Genomic DNA, 18,091 nt, shown 5'->3' with positions numbered 1-18,091 from the left:
GCCTTCCAGCTCACTTTTTCCTTTGCCTTCGCGTTGGTCACATCACAAGGAACCATCTCCTGCTGTTTGCTTCAAGACTGGCTTGCTGACATCCCTCCTGGCTTCTTATCCTGCTTGCAGTTGCTCTCCTTGGATCCCCGACTTCTGGCTTGGCCGATTACCCGAACTGGTTAATGAACTTTGGACTGGCTGACTACCCGATCTGGCTACTGGACTCTGACTATGCTTGACTACGCTTTTTTCTATTTACCTTTTTATTTTTATTAATAAACAAGTGTGATTTGATTGTAATTCTGTCTCAGTCTGTTTCATGGTTTCTGACACACATCCTTTCATAACCTTCCACATCCATAACGACAAGATTTCCCCTCTTATCGGATGGTTTGATTATAATATTCCTGTTGGAACTAAGGGATTTCAATACTTGTTTCAAATGGTCTGGTAGATTTAAATGAGGTCCTGTTCTCCAATATTTTTTTTTCTATTTCTTTAGTGACCTGAATGACAAAGGCCCATATGTTAGAATTCCCCTTTCTTCTTATATGTCTTTGGTACACAAGATATCGGGATCGGAGGAAGAGAGGGTTGGGGGGTGAGCTGAAATCTCATCTTTGTTCACCCCAGATGAAGTGAAGATCCATCCCTCCTCTTCTGGGTTGCTTTCATCCCAGAGTTCCATTAAGTCCTGTAGGGTTTTAAGGTCCTCAGAGGTAACATTTTCCAAAGCTGGAATGTTATATTCCTGAATTAGAATGTGGCATTGATCCTTATCATATAGGACTTTGTACATCAATCACCTAGTGAAAAGATGGAGGTCCTTTATTAAATCTATCCGCCTCCTCATCAGAACAAAAGGTCAGGCCGAGGCGTAATACCTCGGACTCATCCCCTGATATTGCATAGGACAGGTTGATAATGTCAAATGTCTACCGATTCTCAACCATTGTGGAATCGGGGCACATTATTTTAAAGGTTGGATTTGTGTACACAGGGGCAGATGCTGATGGCTGCACCCTCCTGGAATCCATGAGAGGGTTGGAATTGAAAATGGGTGCTGGGTGTATATCTCCAAAGGGGCTATGTGTGTGTGTGTGTGTGTGTGTGTGTGTGTGTACGTTGTTCACCCACCTGTTAGGACATCGGTCCCGCTAATAGTGAAATTGAATTAATGCTGGCTGTAGGTGATGTAAATGACATCAAAGAGTGATTAAGTGCATTACCTAATGTAGGTGTGTTAGATGTATTATTTTGTGAATGTGATCTCTTCTCTTTATTTGAAACATGTGTCACTTTAGGTTGTCTATGTGATCCATTCTCTACTTCATTTTTCCTTTTCTTTGGTACATTACCTGCTCCATCAAAGCGTGTACCTATCAGAATATAGGATGCTGAGGACAGATGGGATGTATCAGATTCTATTAGATCTAAATTGGTTGCCTGAGGGCCTTTATTATAATGGTCCTTAAGACAGAACTGAGTTCCTTGTTTTGTCCATTTTATATGCCTGCTCATAGTCAAAAGCTTTCTTACCTCTAGAGAATGTATTCTCTTTAGTTTTGATAAGATTGGTGACATATTTTGTTAAATGATCCTTCAGTTTTTTTTTATCCTTGTATAAGAAACCTGTATTTTCAGTATTTCTTTATCTAATTCCTTTAGATCTAACTCATATTGGTCACGCAAAGATTAACTCAAAGACTAACCTAACTATGCCATTCAGGCTACACCTGAAGGGGCAACTTTGTATAATAAGAGGGAATGAGAAAGACAGAAAAGAGTATCGATATAAGTTAGAGGAGAGGAGAAGCCAGTCATCCAGTCTAGTCTGCTTGAAGGGTTTTATGACCTGTATAGAGGGGAACTTTAATATATGATACCCAGGGTTCCCAGATTGCTTCAAACTTAGGTACATTGTCTAGAAGTTTAGCTGCAATTTGTTCTTGTGTCATGATCCAAGAGATCTTACGTTTCATGAGCAGCGTTGATACCCTGGGCTTCTTCCATGTCCCTGCCACAGTAATTTCTGCTCTCAGAAGCATAAAAAAATATCAGGGTTTTGGTATGTTTGGGAGTGTTGTCTATTCTGTGGTTCAGTAGTGCAACATTGGGGTTCTGAGGGATTGCAATTCCAGTTACCTTCCTTACTAGATGGAAGAATCCCTAATGCATGGACAGGTCCACCAAATATGGTGCATAGTACCTGTCTGTTTACAATCCCTGTAGCACAAGGGGGAGGCGTCTGGGTAAATTCTTGCCAATCGAGAAGGAACATTAGTACCATCTAGTGAGAATCTTAACAATGGCTTCAATTAGACCAGTATTTAATATACCTGTATATGATTTTTGAAAAGAGAGAAACCATTTTCCTGGGTCCAGTTGTAGTTCCAGATCAGATTCCCAAGCTTGAGCATAGGGGGGGGGGGGGTGCTGGTTTTGTTTGCCAAGGAGGCATATATGATCTAAATCCCACCTCTCTGATCCATGAGGTTAGAGCACCACTGTTCATAGGCTGTTGGTTTTGGGGGATTAGGTTTGTCTATCCATTAGGTATGTAGAAAATGCTTAATCTGGGAGAATCAAAATGTCTGTATTTGGCATCTCAAGTTTTGTTTGTTTCTGTCATAAATTTTTGCTAATTAGTAATTTTTCTTCATACATTTTGGCCAAAAGTTATACTGCTACATATCTTTGGTAAAAATAACCCACATTAGTGTATATTATTTGGTCTTTGTGAAAGTTTTATAGAGTCTACAAACTATGGTGCCAATCACTGAAAATTGATCACATCTGATCAGGTCTTCAGTACATCAGGTGTATCTCATTTCTTGAGACACTAACAAGTCAGGAAAGTACAAATACCCCCCAAATGACCCCTTTTTACAAAGTAGACATTTCAAGGTATTAAGTCAGTAGCATCGTGAGTTTTTTTAAGTTGTCATTTTTTCCCACAATTCTTTGCAATATGAAGATTTTTTATTATTATTTTTTTTACAAAATTGTCATATTATCAGGTTATTTCTCACACACAGCATATGCATACAACAAATTACACCCCAAAATACATTCTGCTACTCTTCCTGAGTACGGCGATACCACATGTGTGAGACTTTTACACAGCCTAGCCACATACAGAGTACCAACATTGATGTAATACCTTCAGACGTTCTACGAGCAAAAATGACGCATCTCATTTCTCAACCACCTATTACAATTTTGAAGGCCCTGGACTACCAGGACAATGGAATTGCCCATAAAATGACCCCATTTTGTAAAGCAAACACCCCAACGTATAATCTGTGAGGCATAATGAGTCGTTTGAATGGTTCATTTTTTTCCAGAAGTTTTTGGAATATGTGGAAAAAAATGAAAACGCATTTTTTTTTTTTACACAAAGTTGTCAATTTATAAGATATTTCTAACACATAGCATGTATATAGCAAACATTACACCCCAAAACACATTCTGCTACTCCTCCCGAGTATGGGGATACCACATGTGTAGGACTTTTACACAGCCTGGTCACATAGAGAGGCCGAACATTGAAGTAGTACGTTCAGGCATTCTAGGAGCATAAATGACACATCTCATTTCATTCCTACCTATCACAATTTTGAAGGTCCTGGACCACCAGGACGGTGAAATTACCCTCAAAATGACCTCATTTTGGAAAGCAAACACCCCAATGTATATTCTATGAGGCATGGGCTGCAAATAGGTACTCGGGTACTCTGAGGGGCTGCAGATAGGCACTCTGGTGTCTCCGTGACACGCTGCCACCGAAGAAAAAGGGATGCGCATGCACGATCACGCGCATTCCCTGTTTAAACGGGACACAATAGGTGCGCTGCCTGGCCGTCATTTGACTGCCGGTGGTCAGAAAGTAGTCAACCACCACTTAAAGGCTAGAATGTTCATCCCTGGCTTAAAGTTCTGGTTGTGAAAAGGTGGGCTAGGGGTTTTATGGTAGAGACCAGGGCTTTCTGTTTGTGGAGTATATCACAAAACGACAAGCAATGTGAAAGAGTAGGAGCTAAGAGCTAAGATGGGGGGTCTTTGTTTTGGGGGACAGCACATCAGGAAGTCTATTGTGTGGAGAGAAATCGCTTGTCTCTCTATGGTTATCCAGTCCAGTTTGGGGCCCTTTGAATACACAGTGGAAAATTGGGTCAATTGTGCCACCTGGTAGTACCACCATAAGTTTGGAAGTCCTAATCCTCCCTGCATTTTGAACTGCAAGAGAATATCTTTCGAGAAGCAGTGTCCTTGTTTACCCCAGACAAAATTTATGATTTTTGATTGAAATTTATTGATAATCTTTTTGTTGATAGGAATGGAGAGTGAACAGAATAGATAGAGTATACGAGGCATCAGTGTCATCTTTACCGCATTGACCCTAACCAGCCAGGATAGACCACACCTCGACCAAGCCTTTATGTACTCTTCCAGTTTTTTTAAACATCGGGGGATAATTTGTGATGAATAGTTTGTCTATTTTGTTGGGGAGTGTAATTCCCAGGTATGGTATTGATTCATTAGCCCAGGGGAAGGGGAAGTGTAATTTTAGTTGATCGACTCGGTTTTGAGGGACTGAGCTATTTAGTGCAATTGATTTGGATACGTTGACATTGAGGCCCGAGACCGCTCTAAAATCTGTAAGTGTTCGTAATATATTGGGGGTGGAGATTAACGGGGAAAAGACAAAGAGCAGCAAATCATCTGCGAATAAAGCACATTTCTGTTCTTGGGGACCACAGGAGACCCCTTTAATGTCTAAATTGGATCTGATAGCTATTGCTAGTGTTTCAATAGCAATTGCAAATATGAGAGGCGAAAGGGGGCACCCGCATCCAGTGCCTTTAAGAATGTTGAAACTTTTGGAGTAATGGCCCCTTAGCCGAATTTGTACACTTGGGGTGGAATAGTGAGAGTGAACAATTCCCATGAAGTTGGGACCAAAACCCCACCATTCCAAAATGTCAAAGTGGTATGGCCATGATACAGAATCAAAAGCCTTCTGTAAGTTAATGGAGACCAAAAAGCCTTCTTGCTGGGCCCCCCCATCCCACTGTGAGCCTAATAGTGAAATTAAATGTATCTAACCTGGTCCGGGCTCTATCTCCCTGGGATGAAGCCCACCTGGTCTTTGTGTACATACTTCGCTATAAAGCTAGACATTCTGGTTGCCAGGATTTTAGTCATTATTTTAATGTCCTTGCTAATAAGGGAGATTGGGGGATAGTTGCCCACCTCACTTCGGTCTTTCCTTGGTTTGGGAATAACTGATATAAAGGCTGTATTTAAATCTTTATCAATGGGAGTCCCTCCATGTAGAGAATTATAGAACCGTGCCATGTAGGGAGCTAGGGTAGGTCCAATTTTTCTGTATTGACATCCCAAGAAACCATCGGGGCCTGAGCCGATCCTTGTTTAAAAGGTTTTTTTAACCTCTTCTGTTAAAAAGGGACTGTCTAGGAATTCTCTATGTGTGTCCGTTCATTTGGGAAGTGATAAACCCTGAAGAAAGGAGTCTATTTTGTTAGTGGTAGGAGGATTATTGTCTGTGTAAAGTTTGGAGTAGAATTCTTGGAAGTACTAGATGAAGTGGACAGGATTTTGTGTCAGCTCTCCCGTAGAAGTACGGATCTTAGGAAAAGACAGTGTTCATGTCTTGGGGCTCACTTTTGCTGCAAGTTTAGTTCCTATTTTCTTAGATTAGTTATAGAATTTTGTACCCGTCCAGCTGAAGTAATTCTCCGCTGCGTGGGTCAATGCTAGGTTGAGCTGTATTCGGGCCATTTCCAGTTTGAGTAAAGAGTCAGATGTGGTGTTTATGCGATTTACTTATTTCTAGGAACTCCCTGGTAAGTTTCTGGACTTCTGCTTTGTGTTCACATTTTATTTGAGAGGACAGTTGAATAAAATTGCCCCTCAACCGTCTTGTGTGCTGCCCAAAGTATCAACGGGGCAGTTACACCATTGTCATTATCAAGGAAGAAGTTCTGTAAGGATTTCTCGATAATTGTACAATGGACTGGATTGCTTAATATTGATTCATTAAGGCACCATTTATAGGCTCTCTCTCTGCCTATGTGACATTTTATGGCTAGGGACATACAGTGGTCTGATAGTGGTATGTCTCTGATTTTAGAGGTAACGGCTAGTGGGATGGCTGAGGCAGGTAAGAAAGCTTGTGCTGGATCAGTCATGGATCAGAGAAGTGAAGGTGCGATAAATTAAGAAGTGTCTTATCCCAAGAGGAAAGATGTCTTGGGGGATTGTCATGCTCACACGTACCCTGGTAGCCCGAGCTTTGATTTGGATATGGGTAGAGCCTTGTATGATCTTGAGTAAGTAGAGAGCTCGATGATTGGGAAAGAGGAAAGAAAAGTAAAGAGAGAGGAAATGAAAGAGAAATTTTGATGTTGATTAGTACATAAATGCATAAATCTGTCAAGTGTACAAGTCGAGTTGGGAAGGGACCTGCCACTTCCCCCTCTGAACCCAGGAGAGAGAAATCGTCCCTCATCTCAGGTAAGTCGTGTTGTCCCTGTAAGGAGAACTTCATCCTCACAGTGACTAAGGGAGGTGCATTGCAACCGTTCCAGTCAACCCACCATTATACAGTATTTTAATATTTGATAGACAGAGCCCTGTCAAAGTACGAACTATGAAAAATGTATGGGAGGAGCTGTCTCCTTGGTGGTCCATGACTCCAGCAATAAATCCATTGTTCCAAGGACTTCTCTGCTGTCATCACTGAACCTCCAAACTAAAATTGCAGTGTTCTACTCAAACATCTGTTGATAACATTTTGCAGCCCCCCACAGTGCTAAAAGTTGTCCCTATACCCCTCTGTGAGGTGGTAAAGCAGGAAAACGTCACCCCTCCCCCACCCCCATCCCGTTGTCATAGTCCTTGGCATATCCAGGACCTCAGCTGACCAGTGTCCATGGAAGTGTTGGATACATGTTTGCATTGTCATAAGACAAATGAGGCGGGGAGAGGGAAAAAAAATTGAAAAATGTTTGTAGACAGGAACAAAACTCTTTAAAGCGGTTCTTCACCCTAAAGGGTAAGTTCCGCTAATCTGATCCCTCCCCCCTCCGGTGCCACAATCGGCACCTTTCAGGGGGGAGGGGGGTGCAGTTACCTGGATAATCCAGGTATCTGCACCCACTTCCGGGCAGACCGCCGCAGACGCCCCGCCCCCCCCCCCCCCGTTGTGTTCTGGGAAACACACAGTTCCCAGGACACAGCGGGGGATCTGAAGAGACGCGCAGCGTGACTCGCGCATGCGCAGTAGGGAACCGGGCAGTGAAGCCGCCATGCTTCACTTCCTGATTCCCTGACAGAGGATGGCGGCGGTGGCAGCAGCGAGACGAGCGATCGCTCGTCATCTGCCGCCGACATCGCTGGACCCTGAGACAGGTAAGTGTGATTTTATTAAAAGTCAGCAGCTGCAATATTAGTAGCTGCTGGCTTTTAATATTTTATTTTAGGTGCAGAACCACTTTAACTGCAGAGCTTGGCATTCATTTGGGAGGAAAAACATTACAAAGAGCATTTCCCCCAATGAGGGTTTGGGTGTGCAATTAAGTCAACACTGTGTTTTTCTTACGTCTATCTAGCAAGGTTACTCAACACACACGGGTGAAAACCGCCTTTCGACCTTTTCGACTGCTGTTTTTGCCAGATAAGGGTCAGAAGGCTAGGTGCAGAAGGGCACTTCATGGAAGGGGGTCCTCTGATGGTGGACGGTTGTGCGATTTCCTGGGCGATGAGCCCGACGTGCTAGCAAATGTTCTCCTTCCCCAAAGGATGAGAAGCCATAGGGTTTATTCTGGTAGGAGAAATTCAGGCGAAGAGGGAAGGCCCATCTGTATGCTATTTATTTTTGCGTTAGGATCTGGAACAATGTGTTTTTATTTTTAACCATGTATGGGGAGAGATCCGCAAAAACTTGGATTTGGTGGCCCTGGATTGTAAGCTTATATGAATTTTGTGATGCTTTTATCACCCCCTTGGAGCAGGGCGGTACCTTGCCAGGATCCAGGTCTAATAAACAGCCAGTTCACTAATGAGTCAGCTGTGTTCTGGGCTTAAAGTAATCACCAGACCAAGGCTCTAGGCTCCCAGCTGGAGATGACTCCAGAGGTGGGAGCAAGTGTAGCACGAGGCTCCTTGCTGTACGTACTGATAAACCTGATACGGCCAGGTGCTCCTCGCAAAATTTCTGGTAGAGGATTGAAAATAATTATCAGAAGAGTTGTCCAAGGGCCAAGGACCACTCGTGGAAAGCTTCAGAAAGACCTGGAATTAGCAGGTACAATAGTTAAAAAACTGGCAGGGCCTGTATGCACGCTCACCACACAAGACTCCATTGCTGAAGAAAAAGAAAAGCATGTTGAAGCTTGTTTAACCACTTCCACCCAAGAAGAATTTGCCCCCTTAATGACCAAGCCATTTTTTGTGATACGGCACTGCGTCGCTTTAACTGACAATTGAGCGGTCGTGTCACGCTGTACCCAAACAAAATGTATGTCTTTTTTTTGGTGGTATTTGATCACCTCTACGGCTTTTATTTTTTGCTCTATAAATAAAAAAGTGCAACAATTTTGGAAAAAAAAAACAATATATTTTACTTTTTTGCTATAATAAATATCCCCCCAATTTAAAAAAAATTATTCAGCAGTTTAGGCCAATATGTATTCTTCAATTTTTTTTTTTTTTTAAAACCCACTATAAGCCTATATTGATGGTTTGCGGAAAAGTTATAGCATCTACAAAATAGGGGATAGATTTATGGCATTTTTATTATGATTCTTTTTTTTTACTAGTAATGGCGGCGATCTGTGATTTTTAGTGGGACTGCGACATTGTGGTGGACAGATTTGACACTTTTGGCACTTTTTTGGGACCATTGACATTTATACAATTATTAGTGCTATAAAAAATGCACTGATTACTGTGTAAATGTCACTGACAGGGAAGGGGTTAACACTAGGGGGTGCTCAAGGGGTTAAATGTGTTCCCTTGTGTGTGTTTCCGACTGTGGGGGCAGTGTACTGACTGGGGGAGTAGACATATTGCTGTTCCTAATTACTAGGAACAGCAGATTTGCCTCTCCTCTCAGGACGGGGATTTGTGTGTTTACATACACAAATCCCCATTCTGGCTCTCACGGATGGCTGGCGGACATCGTGTCCACCGGCCACGTGCAACGGGTTCCCCCACCGTGCAGTGAGCATGCCTTTGGTGGCCCAGGCGCCACTTATGGCTCCGATGTACAGGTTCGGCAATTCTCGCAGGGGAGTCAACCTGCCACCATAAATGTACATGAGCCAGTCGGGAAGTGGTTAAAGTTTGCTGCACAACATTTAGAGAAGCCTGTAAAATACTGTGAGAATATAGTCTGGCCAGATGAGACACAAATTTAATTCTTTGGATTCTATAATAAACACCATGGAGGAGATTTACTAAAACTATTGCTCTAAGAATCTGGTGCAGCTGTGCATGGTAGCCAGTCAGCTTCTAACTTCAGCTTTTTCAATTAAGCTTTGACAATAATACGTGGAAGCTGATTGGTTTCTATGTGGAGCTGCACCAGATTATGTGTGCACTAGGTTTAGTAAATCAAACCCCCCCTCATTGTGCTTGTACAAGTCTTTGTTAAAACCCTCTCCATGCTTGGAGGTAAAATGTCATTCTTGCTAAAAATCTATATGTGGCGCTACCTAACCTATTAAATACAAGACAAATAATTACTAAAGTGCGAAAACTGCAACAAATTGCAGACCAAAAGTGCTAGAGTATATCCACCTCACTTCAGTGGTATATTGTGCAATATATCAAAAACATGCAAATAAATATAATACATCTAATATAAAATGATATAATAAATAAATAAAAAGTCAATATTCATAAAGTGCATAAGTAACCAAAAGTCCATATGTGAAACACATGAAATTAAAAAAATAATAAATGAAGATGCTTAATAAGCAATAATGTGCCAAATACAATGGTAAATGGTGACCATCAAACAAAGTTCATGCAGGTAAATAGTGACCATGAAGCAAAGTCCATGCAAAAAACAATAGCTTCCAATGTGTGACACTCCACCACAAACTTCAGTGCTCAACTTGTGCACCACCAGTTTCCCCCAGCCTCTCACCTCAAACATATAGCATTAAAGCGCTGTATATAAACAGATGCCACTTCGTCCTTATCCGTCCAGCCTCAGATCTATAACGCTGTACATGTATAGGTGACACTTCCCCAATTTCTCCTCATGCGTCCAGTTAATAAAGTAAATGGTACATAGAGAATGGAAGAAAGACAAGGGGGGCTCCCATGTGAAGTATGTAAAAACACAACTTTAATAAAACGATATCCACACTTACATATAGGCAGATAACAACGAACCCGTAACGACACCGACTTCCGGTCTCGGCCGCGACCGGAAGTAATATGCGTATCAATGACCCTTTGATAAAGTCACGAGGTTGTGACGCAACGCGTCAGAGAAGGAGCTAGGTGTTACGCATATTACTTCCGGTCGCGGCCGAGACCGGAAGTCGGTGTCGTTACGGATTCGTTGTTATCTGCCTATATGTAAGTGTGGATATTGTTTTATTAAAGTTGTGTTTTTACATACTTCACATGGGAGCCCCCCTTGTCTTTCTTCCATTCTCTATGTACCATTTACTTTATTAACTGGACGCATGAGGAGAAATTGGGGAAGTGTCACCTATACATGTACAGCGTTATAGATCTGAGGCTGGACGGATAAGGACGAAGTGGCATCTGTTTATATACAGCGCTTTAATGCTATATGTTTGAGGTGAGAGGCTGGGGGAAACTGGTGGTGCACAAGTTGAGCACTGAAGTTTGTGGTGGAGTGTCACGCATTGGAAGCTATTGTTTTTTGCATGGACTTTGCTTCATGGTCACTATTTACCTGCATGGACTTTGTTTGATGGTCACCATTTACCATTGTATTTGGCACATTATTGCTTATTAAGCATCTTCATTTATTATTTTTTTAATTTCATGTGTTTCCCATATGGACTTTTGGTTACTTATGCACTTTATGAATATTGACTTTTTATTTATTTATTATATCATTTTATATTAGATGTATTATATTTATTTGCATTTTTTGATATATTGCACAATATACCACTGAAGTGAGGTGGATATACTCTAGCACTTTTGGTCTGCAATTTGTTGCAGTTTTCGCACTTTAGTAATTATTTATTTATTTGTCTTGTATTTAATAGGTTAGGTAGCGCCGCATATAGTTTTTATTTTTATTTATCTATTGGTGCTGAGATCACTATTTATGTTGGCAGCTTCCACATCATTAGATAGTTAGTAGTATTATCAGTTAGGTGGAGCGCATTAGTACTTTTTGTAAATACTTGCTAAAAATCTGCTTCCATCTACCAGGATGATGAAGATGAAACAAGGGTGGACATTTCAGTGAGACAATGATCCCAAACACAAAGCCAAAAAAAAATTGGAAAGAACTAAAGTTCGGAATTCATGAGGACGTGGCCTAGCGTGGGATGTGTTCCTATGCCGCTCCGGTCTCTCCTTCTGCCATCCTGCACCATTCTAATCGACCATAGGTGAAAATCAACTTTAATTCATGTCTACCCAGTAGACATGTGCATTCGTTTTCGCCCAAATGCATTTTCGTCCGAATTTCAGGTATTTTCGTTTTCGTTTTGACAAACGATAACAAAAGCGCAGAATCCGAAAAACGAAAGATCCGACATAAATAAATGCTTTATTTTTGTTTTCGTTGTTACAACAGTTCGATATAGAATAGGAGACGTGACTCTGACAATAACAAGCTGTGTCTATTGAACCTGTGGTCGAATGTGCCTAACCTTACCTCCTATTAGTCCAAGATTATATAGAGAAAAGATTCAACAGAGAGAAAATATTCGACATAGAGAGAAAAGATTTGACAGAGAGAAAAGATTCTGGAATTGGGTGGGGGAAGTAAAATAAAAATGATGGCGATGAATGTTATTGGCTGATTGTAACCAAAGAGGAGGAGCAGTAAAATAGCTAGAACTAGGTACACACGTACAGCCAACTTACTTTCACTTACGAGTGCTAGCAGAGAGAGACACACACACTGAATCATTTCAGAAGACAGTCAATCTTAGCTGGTCCGTTTGAATTGTCACTTGTCAGAGAACCCGAATTATTATTAAGCATAAGCACAGCAGCAGAACAATAGTGAAGCAAGCTACAGTTCAACTTAGCTTTTTCCTAATAATCTGCTGCTATTGTGTTAGTGTGAGAACCTTATAGTGATACTAGTGTTGCTGCTAGTGTTGTTGTGATAGCCTCAGAGGCTTCTTGTGTTGTGGGGGGATTTATTATTATAGAATCTTGTTATCTGTTTGATCAGTGATCACTTTCACCAGTCCACCAGTTTCTGTTTGAAAGAGTTTATAATATATATACAGAAACACTTAGGTAGATGGCCCAGGAACGTCCTCCAATGCCTCCATGTCACTCTTACAATGAGTTGCCGCCATATTCGTTATTATCAGTCACTCACTATCTGCCACCTGAGACTGTGAGATTTAGACCATTCATTCAACATGAACGACGGAGATTCGACAAAGCAACGAAAAACACACACATTTCTAATAATATTCGACAGAGAATCGAAACTGTACGAAGCTGCAATTGTACATTTCCGGAGTCAAATGCTCTGCCTATAGGCTATATAGAGTTTAGCAGCTCCGTCGAATCTACTTTATACATTCGACAGACACCATAAGCCTTCAAAGACAGATTTAACCGTAATTCATATGGATTTTCGGAAGAGTGCAATTTTTGAACGAAAAACTAAATCAAAACAAATTTCGGTAGTAACTAAATACATTTATTTTTCGTACGAAAACGAAATTCCGAAACAAAATATTTCACTGCATCCCAGGGAGGTGTTTTGGTGGATAGGAAAGTGGCGGAGGAAGAAGCAACCTCCGGCCACGATGAGCATCACCACCCACTCCTGCCAAGATGGCCACCGCAACACCATCCATGGGCCTAGCGCATCACCATCCTCCACTCCTGATCGCTTTGGAGACAGCCAGGATGCCTTCCCGCCACCTTCTCCCAAGATCCTGGACCCCCTGGCCGTGTCCCTACAAGCGACCCCGGGGGAGGATGTCACAGATGACGGCAAGGGACCTACACTATTGGAGGTCCTCGCTATTATTAACGTAAACTATACAGACCTTATGGGGAAGGTGGACAGCCTAAAGATCGGCTTAACGATCATGCAGCAGGACATGCAAAAAATACGTGGCTGGGTCACTGAGACTGAGCAATGTATTAGTGACCTAGAGGACACCATTAACCCCATCCTGCCCAAACTTAACAGCTATGGGGGAAGATTGCAACCCTAGAAGATAAGGTGGGCGACCTCAAGAACCGTCTCCAAAGGAATAACCTGCCTCTGGTTGGTCTCCCGGAGTGGGTGGTAGGGATCTGACCCTGTAGCCTTCATGGAAAGCTGGCTTGATCAAGAATTTGGCCTCAATCAACTCTCCCCCTGCTTTCTGATTGAGAGGACCCATCGAGTCCCTGGGCATCCCCTCCCTGAGTGTCACCCTCCACGTACCATGGTGATTCGCCTCCTTAATTACAGGGATCGTGATTCCATTCTGAGGGCAGCCAGGAAGAAGGGAAGTCTCCAGATCAGCAATGCTGTGGTGTGCTGTTTACTGACTACTCTGCGACAGTCCTCAACTGAAGAGCCAGTTATCAGCGTGTCAAGCAGAAACTCCAGGAGCAGGATATCCAATACTCCATGCTGTTCCCTGCTACCCCCCAGGTTACCCACCAAGGGAGAGTCCAATTCTTCCAATCCCCACAAGATGCCCTATCCTGGTGGGAATTGCTACCTCACCCCCCTAGATCACCTGCCTGATTGAGGTCCGCACACTAAGCTGGAAAAGCTAAAAATCCTTCTCTCCCTACCCTTTCCCCCTCTCCCTTTTGTTATCCACTACCAAAGCTCTGTTAAGTGAAAGTTTGGTCGATCATACACATCTCCTGTGGGAGAATATCTGGCCCTTAGTTCCTAAGCAGGCCTGAGCTGCCTTGGGGAGAGTTACACAACAAACCCCCCCCCCCCCCCGAATTTTTTTTTAAATACTGACTACTTTATTTTTCTGAAGCTTTTTGCTTTTTGTTGCTGGCCATGCACCCCACGCATGGTACAAGTTTGGGGTATAAGCCCACTCCCCTTTTTTGGAGCTGGGCAGTACTGAGCATGAGTACTTACTGGGTAATCATTATGTTATTGTACATAGTTTTGCTGTTGTGTGTATGCTGTATGTGTGGATGTGTGATTGTGCACCACTGCGACCCTCACAACCTTCTGCAGCTGTGTCCGGAGATGGGGAGCCCTATGTCAGCTCCCCCCTTCCCTTATGCCCTAGAGGTTTTAATGTTTACCCTATGTCTACGGTAAATATTTATTTCTGGAATGTCCGTGGACTGAACTCTATATTTAAAAGACCCTCTGTGTCAGTTCTGGCTTAGCCCTTCCTCCTCTGGGCTGGCCGCTCAGCTGTCGGCTAATTGACAGCTCTCTTCTCTTCCCACAGTTACCATCTGTTCCTGATGATGCTCGTCTGACCTGCCTATTTAAAGCCTTCCAGCTCACTTTTTCCTTTGCCTTTGCGTTGGTCACATCACAAGGAACCATCTCCTGCTGTTTGTTTCAAGACTGGCTTGCTGACATTCCTCCTGGCTCCTTATCCTGCTTGCAGTTTCTCTCCTTGGATCCCTGACTTCTGGCTTGGTTGATTACCCGATCTGGTTAATGACCTTTGGACTGGCTGACTACCCGATCTGGCTACTGGACTCTGGCTATGCTTGACTATGCTTTTTCCTATTTACCTTTTTATTTTTATTAATAAACAAGTGTGATTTGATTGTACTTCTGTTTCAGTCTGTTTCATGGTTTCTGACAGTACGCGAAGGCCATGAATTCAGAAGATACAGTCAATCCACTTGTTGGTAATATTTTTTCCAGATTGGATGAGCAAGATCACCGCATCGATCAGTTTGCCTTGGCTCCTGAATAGCGCGGCTCACCAGGAATCCCCCACGGTTGCTGCTCCGGTACAACCTGAGTCGCAGGCCGTCCCTGCTGCTGCACCAGTCTCTGTGCAGGCACCCACCTTGAGTATTACCTCTATAAGAGGTATGTCTGGTTCTGCTCCGCTTCCCCAGAGATTTGGGGCCAATCCAGTTCAATGCAGAGGGTTTCTCAATCAGGTTGAGATATACTTTGAAATGCTGCCCCAGGCGTTTCCAACGGACAGAAGCAAAGTAGGTTTCGTGATATCTTTGCTTTCTGAGAGGCTTGGCCTGGGCTAACCCTCTATGGGAGACGCAAAAACCTGTTGTCTTGAGTTACCCTCAGTTTATGGCCTCCTTTAAAAGGGTTTTTCATGTTCCCGCATGCTCCGCTTCTGCTGCCAAGTGCCTTATCTCCATCAAACAGAGTACGAGAACTGTTGCCGACTACGCCATTGAATTCCGTACTCTGGCAGCAGAGGTTGCTTGGAACAATGAGGCCCTCATGGCTGCTTTTTCTCATGGTCTCTCGGATTCCATCAAGGATGAGATAGCAGCCAGAGATATACCCACTGAGCTGGAGAGCTTGATCTCGTTTGTCATCCTCATTGACTGCAGACTCCGAGAAAGACTTTCTCTTAAGAAACGCTTGCGGAAGCCTCCTGTACGTTTGCCTCCGAGATTTGTAGTCCCACCCATGCCTCCCTCAACTCCCATGCCTCCTGGTACCGAGTTTGTCAGTGAAAATGAACCCATGCACCTGGGCTTCACGCATCTCTCTGCAGATGAGAGAGCCTTTAGGAGGAGGGAGAAATTGTGCCTTTATTGTGGCCAGGCAGGTCACCTTTTGAAGTCTTGTCCTACCCGTCCAGGGAACGTCCGAACCTTGAGGTCCTGTCATGGACAGACCTTAGGTGGCATTGTTTCGTCCCCAGTTATCCAGAAGGATAAGCCCCTGGTTTTGGTCACCCTTTCTTGGGCTGAGTTGTCCATCGAGATACAGGCTCTAATCGACTCTGGGGCTGCAGGCCTGTTCATTGATGCTGCATTTGTTTCGCAGCACTCCACTTGCCATTGAGGCTCTTGACGGGAGACCTTTACAGGCTGCCCATGTGACTCATGAGACGGTTCCATTGTCCATGGCCGTAGGGGCTCTTCGCCATGAGATAATCCAATTCCAAGTTATTTCCTCACCCAGATTTCCGCTGGTTATTGGTTATCCTTGGTTACAGAGGCACAACCCCTCTTTTGATTAGCTCCGTGCTGAGGTTCTCTCCTGGTCACCACAATGCAGTAAGACATGCTTCCTGAAGGTATCCAAGGTCCTGTGCACTGCTTCACTCCCCTCCCTGCCGGAGGAGTACCGTGATTTTGGTGATGTCTTTGATAAAGGTCAAGCCGGTTGTTTGCCTCCACACTGGCCTTATGATTGCGCAATTGACCTTCAACCTGGTGTCATACCTCCTTGTGGCTGGGTTTACCCTTTGTCGGTCATGGAGGAGTATGTTGCTGACACACTTTGTCGAGGTTTCATCCGCAAGTCCTCGTCTCCTTCTGGTGCTGGTTTCTTCTTTGTGAAAAAGAAGAGCGGTGAACTAAGACCTTGTATAGATTATAGGGGTCTCAATCGTGTCACGATTAAGAATGCCTACCCGATTCCATTGATTACAGAGTTATTTGACCGCCTCAAGGGAGCAACGGTTTTCACAAAGCTTGACCTGAGAGTGGCATACAATCTTGTGCGCATTAAGGAGGGCGATGAGTGGAAAACTGCGTTTAATACCAGAACAAGCCATTATGAATACCTGGTAATGCCTTTTGGCCTTTGTAACGCCCCGGCAGTTTTCCAGGAATGTATTAACGATGTCCTCCGAGATTTGTTGCAATTGTGTGTGGTGGTTTATCTCGATGATATCCTCATATTTTCCAAGTCCCTGGAGAGCCAACACACAGATGTCTGTCATGTACTTCAGAAACTAAGAGAAAACAATCTCTATTGTAAACTGGAGAAGTGCGAGTTCCATCGTGAACAGGTTACATTCCTGTAATTTCCACTGCTGGTTTTTCGATGGACCCAGAGAAACTGTCGGCAGTCCTACAGTGGCCTCGACCCGTGGGTTTACGTCCTCTGCAGCGTTTCCTGGGCTTTGCCAACTACCATCGGAAGTTTATTCATAACTTCTCGTCTCTGGTCAAGCCTCTGACTGATATGACCAGAAAGGACAGTAACCCACAGAGTTGGTCTCCAGAGTCCTTTAAGGCCTTTGAGACTCTCAAGGTTGCCTTTGTTTCTGCTCCTGTGTTGGCACATCCTGATCCTACGTTGCCTTTTATCCTAGAATTTGATGCTTCTGATACCGCGTACACACGAGCGGACTGTATGGCGTACTTAGTTCGTCATACAATCCGACGGACAGTCCGTCGTACTTTCGACTGAACGGACTTGACCACACACGGATGCACAAACAGTCCGTCGAAAGCTTGCGCGATGACGTGTACAGCACGTACGACGGGACTAGAAATAGGAAGTCCAAGACACAGCAAAGCACCCTTCCGCCGTGTAAATCCTTTCTGGGCATGTGCCATTCTTAGTCCGTCGAACTAGCATACTGACGAGCGGATTGTCCGCTGAAACCAAAGTACGACGGACAGAAAAGTCAGCTGAAGCCCACACACGAGCGGATTGTCCGCTGAAATGTGTTTAGACGGACTAAGTACGCCATACAGTCCGCTCGTGTGTACGCGGCATGAGACTGGAGTTGGCGCCCTTCTGTCTCAACTCTGAGAGCGCTATGCATCCGTGTGGCTACTTTTCCAAGAAATTGTCACCTGCTGAGTGCAATTATGAGATTGGTGACAGAGAGCTGTTGGCGGTCATTTTAGCCCTGAAAGAATGGAGACATCTCCTTGAAGGTACCGCTGTGCCCGTTCTTATTCTTACTGACCATAAGAATCTTACATTCTTGTCTGA

This window comes from Lithobates pipiens, unplaced genomic scaffold (genome assembly GCF_037356315.1).
Source record: "Lithobates pipiens isolate NorthernLeopardFrog02 unplaced genomic scaffold, aLitPip1_a1.2 Scaffold_27, whole genome shotgun sequence".
Classification (NCBI taxonomy): Eukaryota; Metazoa; Chordata; class Amphibia; order Anura; family Ranidae; genus Lithobates; species Lithobates pipiens.
The sequence above is the reverse complement of the archived record's forward strand: the minus strand, read 5'-3'. Positions refer to the sequence as shown.